The following is an 8,286-nucleotide window of genomic DNA, read 5'->3' as shown; positions in this document are numbered from 1 at the left end:
GACGGCAGTTGGAGATGAAGAGGTCGAGGGAGGGTAGGAGGCCTTGGGGTGGTGTCCAGGAGGAGGGGGTGTGTTGGAGGCGGGAGAAGGGGTCAGTAGAGGCAGGGTTAGGCTCACGGTTGAAGAAGTAAGCGCGGAGGCAGAGGCGGCAGAAAAACTGCTCCATGTCCAAACGTGACCGGTATTCGTTGATGTGTGGGTGGAGGGGGACAAAGGTGAGCCCTTTACTGAGGACTGACTGTTCGTCCTCAGTAAGGGGGAGGTATGGGAGGATGGTGAAGACTCGGCAGGGCTGGGTGCTGCTGTCTCCTCTGGAGCTGCTGGCTGTGGAGGCGGTGGGCGGAGCGGCGTTGGCGTCGGCTGTGGGCGGAGTTGCGTCGGCTGTGTGCGGAGTTTCGTCGGCGGTGGTGGGCGGAATTGCGTTGGCGGAGGCGGTGGGCGGAATTGCGTCAGATTTACCACTTTTTTTTATTTCAGATCTGGTACCAGACTTGTACACACGGAAGCCTCAGCTTGTTGAACAAAAGGTTTTGCCAGTTTTGTGGCATCTCCTGGGAAATATGACAAACAGTGGATCACTTCCTGGTAGTGGAGGAAACATTCGTATAGCTACAGCTAAACTAGCTAAGGCATTGTTTAAACCAATGGGTCAAAGCTTAATTGATCAAGCCCCAACCCGACCACCCCATATTGCAAAGACTTTACAAGATCTACTAGACTCATCTCCCAAAAACTAGAAAGAACAAATTCAGTAATGTTACTCAGTGAAAATAAGAGGGATAGAGGCACAGATGTGTTCCTCATTGTTGCCTGCACTTTTCTCACATCAGAATTAATTCATTTTTGAGGACTGGAACAATATTTAGTGTTTGCATACTATATATGCTCCAAATTGATACTGGATTCTAAATTCTGTAATTGTTGCAATATACATTTTGGTTTCTCCAGTAACTTTAAGCAACCTTTACACTAAAATCACTGCAGCTAATTTTGCACTTCTGTACAGTAGAATCTAATATACATGTAACACTATATCACTGTATGGAAATTGATGTCATTTATTGTAAAGGTGTAGTGCACATCAAATTATATATGTTTCTATGTTTGCAATCAGGTGTATTGTGTTACTTAAAATACCCCAATCTCTCTCTAATGCTACATTTCCATATTTCTGGAGGGCAGGATAGGAAAGGATCTGACTGGAGTAACTTGGTAGTCAGCATTGAATAATTGATTGTTTAATGTTAGTCCTCTGGTGGAAAATGAAAAGCATTTATCACTCCAATTGTGTATTGTACAGTATACTTTGCTCCCACTGGTTGTAATTTATTATTTTATTAGCTTGAAAGCTGAATATAAATCCTATCCCTTATATTGTGTTTAAACTAGGTGTCATGAAGCAGTATGACCAAGATCGCTACAAGAAAAATATTTTTGTTACAGATTCTAATGTATATGCAGTTGTCTTAAAAAACATTCTTGATAAATGTATATTTCCATATTTTTATGTGAGCACACTTAAAAATAATCTTGCTTTTAACTACAAATTTGTGAAACTAATTACACTAAAGTTCATTTGTGTAATTGTGTAAATTGTTGGCAATAGCACAAGCTGCTCATCAGAGGCAAAGAAACATGGTTTTAGACAAAATGTTTAAAGGAAGTAAATGATTTTATTTCTTTAAAAACAGTGTCTTCTTTTTTGAGAATGTTATAAGGCCTGGTTATTTTCATTTGATTGATCAAATGTTAAAGTAAGATAAATATGCCTCAGTGAAACTCAAGACTCTCTTAACTGACTCCTGTCTACAGTGGCTGTGAGTGATAAAGCTGTTCAACAAATTATTATTTTTCTCCTTGGTGAAGCTAACTATAATTAGTTCCACATTTCTCCTTAAGGGTAGTCAGATGATGTCCACACCGATGCTGTGTTGTTAAAGTTGTTGAGCTTCCAAAGGCTCCTCTACCGTTCATAAAGGCCAGCCACATATATAATGCATCAGGCTAAAACACTGCCATTGTCTTTAAAAGTAATAATGATATATCTTTGAGCAATGACGATATATCCCCTGTAGCACTAAATTTAAGCTCCATAAAAAAGAATCAAAATAAAATAAATGTCACAGGAATAAATCCTTTTTTGCTCTTAGACCTGAAAATGTCCCCTTTTCAGTGTCAAGTTGGATTTGTCCTGTTTTGTGGTCAGAACGTAACCAGGCAAATTTTCCACATTATCAGATGTATTCCAGTGTTGCAACTGTATTAACTCTCCGGTGGTTGGAGTCATACCTGACACATAGGAAGATGGTCGTGATTGTTGGAGGTCAATCATCTCAGCTCCAGGACATCTCTGCAAGAGTTTCTCAGGATAGTGTCCTCAGCCCAACCATGTTCAGCTGCTTCATCAATGACCTTCCCTCCACATAAGATCAGAAGTGGTGATACAAACCGAAAAAACTTTGAATGCTGTAAATCAGGAACAAAAACAAAGTTGGTGGAAAAGCTCAGCAGGTCTGGCAGCATGTGTGAAGGAAAAAACAGAGTTAACATTTTGACCAGACCCGAAACGTTAACTCTGTTTTTTCCTTCACGATGCTGCCAGACCTGCTGAGCTTTTCCAGCATCAGAAGTGGGGATGTTCGCTGATGATTGCACAATGTTCAGCACCATTTGTGACTCCTCAGATACTGAAGCAGTCTGTGTTCAAATGCAGCAAAATCTGGCTTGGGCTGACAAGTGGCAAGTGACGTTCGCTCCACACAAATGCCAGACCATGACCATCACCAATGAGAGACAATCTAACCACCACCCCTTGACATTCAATGGTGTTACCATCACTGACTTGCCAATATCAACATCTTGGGGGTTATCATCGACCAGAAACTCAACTGGACTCACCACATAAACATGATGGCTACAAGAGCAGGCCAGAAGCTAGGAATACTGCAGTGCATAAGTCACCTCCTGACTCCTCAAAGCCTGTCCATCATCTACAAGGCACAAGTCAGGAATGTGATGGAATACTCCCCACTTGCCTGGATGAGTGCAGCCCCAACAACACTCAAGATGTTTGATACCATCCAAGACAAAGCAACCCACTTGACTGGCACTACATCCACAAGCATCTACTCCCTCCATGACCTAAGCTCAGTAGCAGCCGTGTGTACTATCTACAAGATCCACTGCAGAAATTCACCAAATATCGTCAGACGGCACCTTCCAAACCCACAACCACTTCCATCTAGAATGACAAGGGTAGCAGATATATGGGAGCACCACCACCTCCAAGTTCCCCTCCAAGCCACTCTCCATCCTGACTTGGAAATATATTGCCGTTCTTTTACTGTCGCTGGGTCAAAATACTGGACTTCCCTCCCTAATGGCATTGTGGGTCAACCCACAGCAGGTGGACTGCAGCAGTTCAAGAAGGCAACTCACCACCACCACCTTCTCAAGGGATACTAGGGATGGGCAAGAAATGCTGGCCAGCCAGCGATGCCCACATCCCACAACTGAATATATTAAAAAAAGCATGACTGACGGTGCAGTTATTTCTGGAGTACAAGTCTTCAATATTACAGCTGGGATGTTTTCAAGGCCCAAAGTCTTTGATGTATCCACTCCCTTCAGTCATTCTTTAAATCATATGGACTGAATCTGTCTGGCATTTCTGGAAGGTGGGGAGGACCAAAGGAGAAGGCTGAGTTAGATCATCCACTTGGCATTTCTGACTGAGAAATGTGGAAAAAATCTTTGTCATTTGCACAGGAGTGCTTTGTTTCCCTGTCATTGAGGTTGGGGCTGATTTGGATACTGGTCATCTAGTTCATTTTTAATTTACCAGGGACACTTTGACTCACTGATAAGAAGGGTATGGCCCCATGGGTCCAAGGAGAGGTGACATGTTAGATTCAGATTTGGCTCATTGACAGAAAGCTTCTGTTTCTGTGACTGGGGGATCAGTTCTAATAGGGTTCTGCAGGCTCAATATAGAATCCTTGCTTTCACAGGCACATAATAATCAGGAGTAAGTTATTCTGCCTAACAAGCCTACATCACCATTCAGTATGGTCATGGATCATTATATCATTGACCAATTTCTAAATCAGTTTCTAAATGAAACATATTCAAAAAAAAAGGAGTTTCTACAGCTCTCCAGAGTAGAGAATTCCAAAGATTAATAGCCCTCAATGAAAAAATTCCGTATCTCAGTCTTCAGTGGCTCCCCCTTTATTTCTTTTTGAAATGGTGTCCCCTGAACTATATTTGTGGTAATTTAGACTTAAATATAGGGTTCATAACAAATGAGTTTTCAGATGGTGCAAAAATTGATTAGTTGGTTGATAGTGAGGAATAAGCAATAGATTGCATGGAAGTATTAATGAACTGTTCAGAAAAGTGACAAGTGGATTTAAATTCTGAGAAGTGAGAAGTAATCTATTTAGGAAGGGCAAATGAACAAAAAAAAACCATCATTATTGCTAGGATACTGGAAAATGTATGGGAGCAAAGGGAACTTGAAGTGCATGTCCGTAGATTTTTGAGGGTCGCATGATAGGACAATTTAATGATTAAGAAGGTATATAGGATACTTTCCTTTATGAGGTAGAGCATAGAAAAAAACGCAGGGAAGTTATACTGGCACTGTATGAAACACTAGGCCACAGCCTGAAGTACACAGGAAAGATGTGATTGTGAGAGTGATAGTATGGGGATATTTAAAAGGGTGTTGGAATTTGAGCTGAGAAGAAAGATTAGGTAGGCTGAGGTTATTTTTCTGAAAATAATGCTGGCGGTGGGAAACTATTTAATTGAGTTGTTAAAAAACAAACTGAGGTACCTAGTTAAGGGGAATAGGAAAGATCAATTTCCCTTCACAGGTAATCAAGGAGCGTAAAGTAGACTGCAGAAGAAGTAGAGGGGTAATTAGAGACAGAGGTTTACAGCACAGAGAAAGGACCTTCAGCCCACTGAGTCTGTGCCAATTGAAAACCAACACCTACTATTCTAAGATAGTAGGAACTACAGATGCTGGAGAATCTGAGATAACAAAGTGTAGAACTGGATGAACACAGCAGGCCAAGCAGCATCAGAGGAGCAGGAAGGCTGACGTTTCGGGCCTAGACCCTTCTTCAGAAATCTAGGCCCGAAATGTCAGCCTTCCTGCTGCTCTGATGCTGTTTGGCCTCCTGTGTTCATCCAGCTGTACACTTTGTTACCTACTATTCTAATCCTGTTTACGAGCATGGTTCGTAACCTTGTCTGCCTTGGCACAGAAGTGTAGATCTAAATAATACTTAAATGGTTTGAGGGTTTCTGTTCCTACTGCCCTGACAGGAAGTGTAAGAAATCTTTTCCTCAAATCCGCTCCTGCCTTTCACTTTAAAAGTGAGCCTTCGACTAAGATGAACAGCTGCTTTGTATCCACCTGTCCATATTCCTCGTAATCTTATACACCGTTATCAGATTCACTCCTCAACCTTCTCTGCTCCAAAGAAAACAACCCAAGTTTATGCAGCCTCTCTGAAATTCTCTATCCCAGGCAACATCCTGGTGAATCTCATGTGCACCCACTTCATTGCAATCACATCCTTCCTATAGTGTGGTGACTAGAACTGTACTCAGTACTGCGGCTGTGGACTAACCATAGTTCTGTACAGCTCCAAATTAACATGGAAAAGCATGGCCTAATTAGGGACAGTCGGCATGGCTTTGTGCGAGGCAGATCATGTCTTACTAAATTGATTGAATTTTTTGAAGAAGTTGCGAAGGTGATCGATGAAAGTAGAGCAGTGGATGTTGTCTATATGGATTTTATTTAGGCTTTTGACAAGGTCCCTCATGGTCAACTCATCCAGAAGGTTATGATGCACTGGATCTATGGTGACGTGGCCACTTGGATTCAGAATTGACTTGCCCATAGAAGGCAAAGGATAATGGTGGAAGGGTCTTTTTTCTGGCTGGAGGTTCATAACTAATGGTGTTCTGCAGGGATCTGTATTCACACCTCTGCCGTTTGTGACATATATAAATGACTTGGATGAAAATGTAGATGAGTGGGTTAGTAAGTTTGCAGACGATAGAAAAGATTATTGGAGTTATGGATAGTGTAGAAGGTTGTCAAAGGATATGGCAGGATATAGATCAGTTGCAGATATGGGCGGACAAATGCCAGATGGAGTTTAATCCGGGTGAGTATGAAGTGCTGTACTTTGGGAGATCAAATTAAGGAAAAGTATAGAGTTAATGGAAAGATCCTGAACAGCATGATGTGCAGAGAGATCTTGGGTTCAAGTCCATAGCTCCCTGAAAATGGCCAAATAAGTGGATAGGGTGGTAAAGAAAATGTATGGCATGCTTGCCTTTATTGGTTGGGGAATTGAGTGCAACAGACAAGGTGTCATGTTGTGGCTTTATAAGACTTTAGTTAGGCCACACTTAGAGTATTGTGTTCAATTCTGGTTGCCATTTTACCAGAAGGATGTGGAGACTTTGGACAGGGTACAGAAGAGGTTTGCCAGGATGCTGCTTGGATTAGAGGGTATGAGCTAATAAGGAGAGGCTAGAAAAATTCAGCTTGTTTTCTGTGGAGCAGTGGAGGCTCAGGGGAGATCAATAGAAGACTATAAAATTATGAGATGCATAGATAGGGTTGATGGTCAGAATTTTTCTCCCAGAGTTGAAATGTCTAATACTAACACCTTTAAGGTGAGATGGAAAAAATCAAAGGAGATGTGAGGGGCAAGGTTTTTGCACAGAGTGTGGTCAGAGTCTGGAACGTGATGCCTCTTTGTTTCTGCCCCTCTGTTTCACATTCTGTGTTTCTGCGCCTCTGTTTCTTGTCATATGTTTCTCATCCTCTGTTTCTCATCCTCTGTTTCAGCCCCACTGTTTCTGCAACTGCTTCTGCCCCTGTGTTTCTCACCCACTGTTTTTCATCTTCACTTTCTGCCCTTCTGTTTCTCATCCTCTGTTTCAAATCCTCTGTTTCTCATCCTCTATTTCTCATTCTGTTTCTGCCCCACTGTTTCTCATCATCTGTTTCTGCCCCTCTGTTTCTCATCCTCAGTGTCTGCCATGCTCTTTCTCATCCTCTGTTTCAGGTGCTCTGTTTCTGCCCCTGTCTTTCTGCCCCTCTGTTTCTCATCTTCTGTTTCTGCCCGTCTGTTTCTAACCATTTTTCTCACCCTCTGTTTCTGCCGCTCAGTTTCTGCATATCCGTTTCTGCCCCTCTGTTTCTGACTCGGTTTCTGCTCTTCCGTTTCGGGCTCTCTGTTTCTGCCCCTCTGCTTCTCATTGTCTGTTACTGCTCATCCGTTTCTCGTCCTCTGTGTCTGCCAATCCCTTTCTCATCCTCTGCTACTGCAGGTCTGTTTCCCATCATCAGTTTCTGCCCCTCTGTTTTGGCACACTGTTTCTCATTCTCTGTTTCTCATACTCTGGTTCTCACTTTCTGTTACTTATTCACTGTTTCTGCCCCTCTCTTTCTCATCCATTGTTTCTCCCCCCCGCCCCCGTTTCTGCACCTCAGCTTGTCATCCTCTGTTTACGCCCCCCTGTTTCTCATACTCTGTTTCATGTCCTCTGTTTCTCATCCTATGTTCAGACCCCCTGTTCTCATTCTCTGTATCAGCACCTCTGTTTCTCAAGCCCTGTTTCTGCCACTCAGTTTCACATCCTCTTCTTTCTGCACCTCTGTTTCTCATCCTGTTTTTGCTTCTCTGTTTACAGTCCAGTATTTCTCATCCTGTTTCTCATGCTTTGTTTGTCATCCTCTGTTTCTTCACCCTCTGTTATCATCCTCTGTTTCTATCCCTCAGTTTCTCATGCTCACTTTCTTCACCCCCTGTCTATCATTCTGTTTCTGCCCCTATGTTCCTCATTCTCTGTTTCTCATCGTCTATTTCTGCCTGTCTCTGTCTGCATCTCTGTTTCTGCCCTTCTGTTTCTGCACCTCTGATTTAGCCCCTCTGTTTCGCATACATTATTTCTACCCTATATTTCTCATCCTCTCTTTCTTCCTGTTTGTCTCTGCACCTTTGTTTCTGACACTGTGTTTCTCATCCTCTGTTTCTGCCCATCTTTTTCTCATACTGTGTTTCTGCCCCTGTGTTTCCCATTCTCTATTTGTGCCTCTCCGTTTCTGCACCTCTATTTCTGCAACTCTTTTTCTCATTTTCTCTTTCTGAGCCTCTGTTTCTCATCCTCTGTTTCTGCACCTCTCTTTCTGCCCCTCTGCTTCTCATCTTCTGTTTCACATCCTGTTTCTCTTCCTCTGTATCTGCC

This window comes from Rhincodon typus, chromosome 8 (genome assembly GCF_021869965.1).
Source record: "Rhincodon typus isolate 14 chromosome 8, sRhiTyp1.1, whole genome shotgun sequence".
Classification (NCBI taxonomy): domain Eukaryota; kingdom Metazoa; phylum Chordata; class Chondrichthyes; order Orectolobiformes; family Rhincodontidae; genus Rhincodon; species Rhincodon typus.
This window is presented reverse-complemented; position numbering follows the sequence as displayed.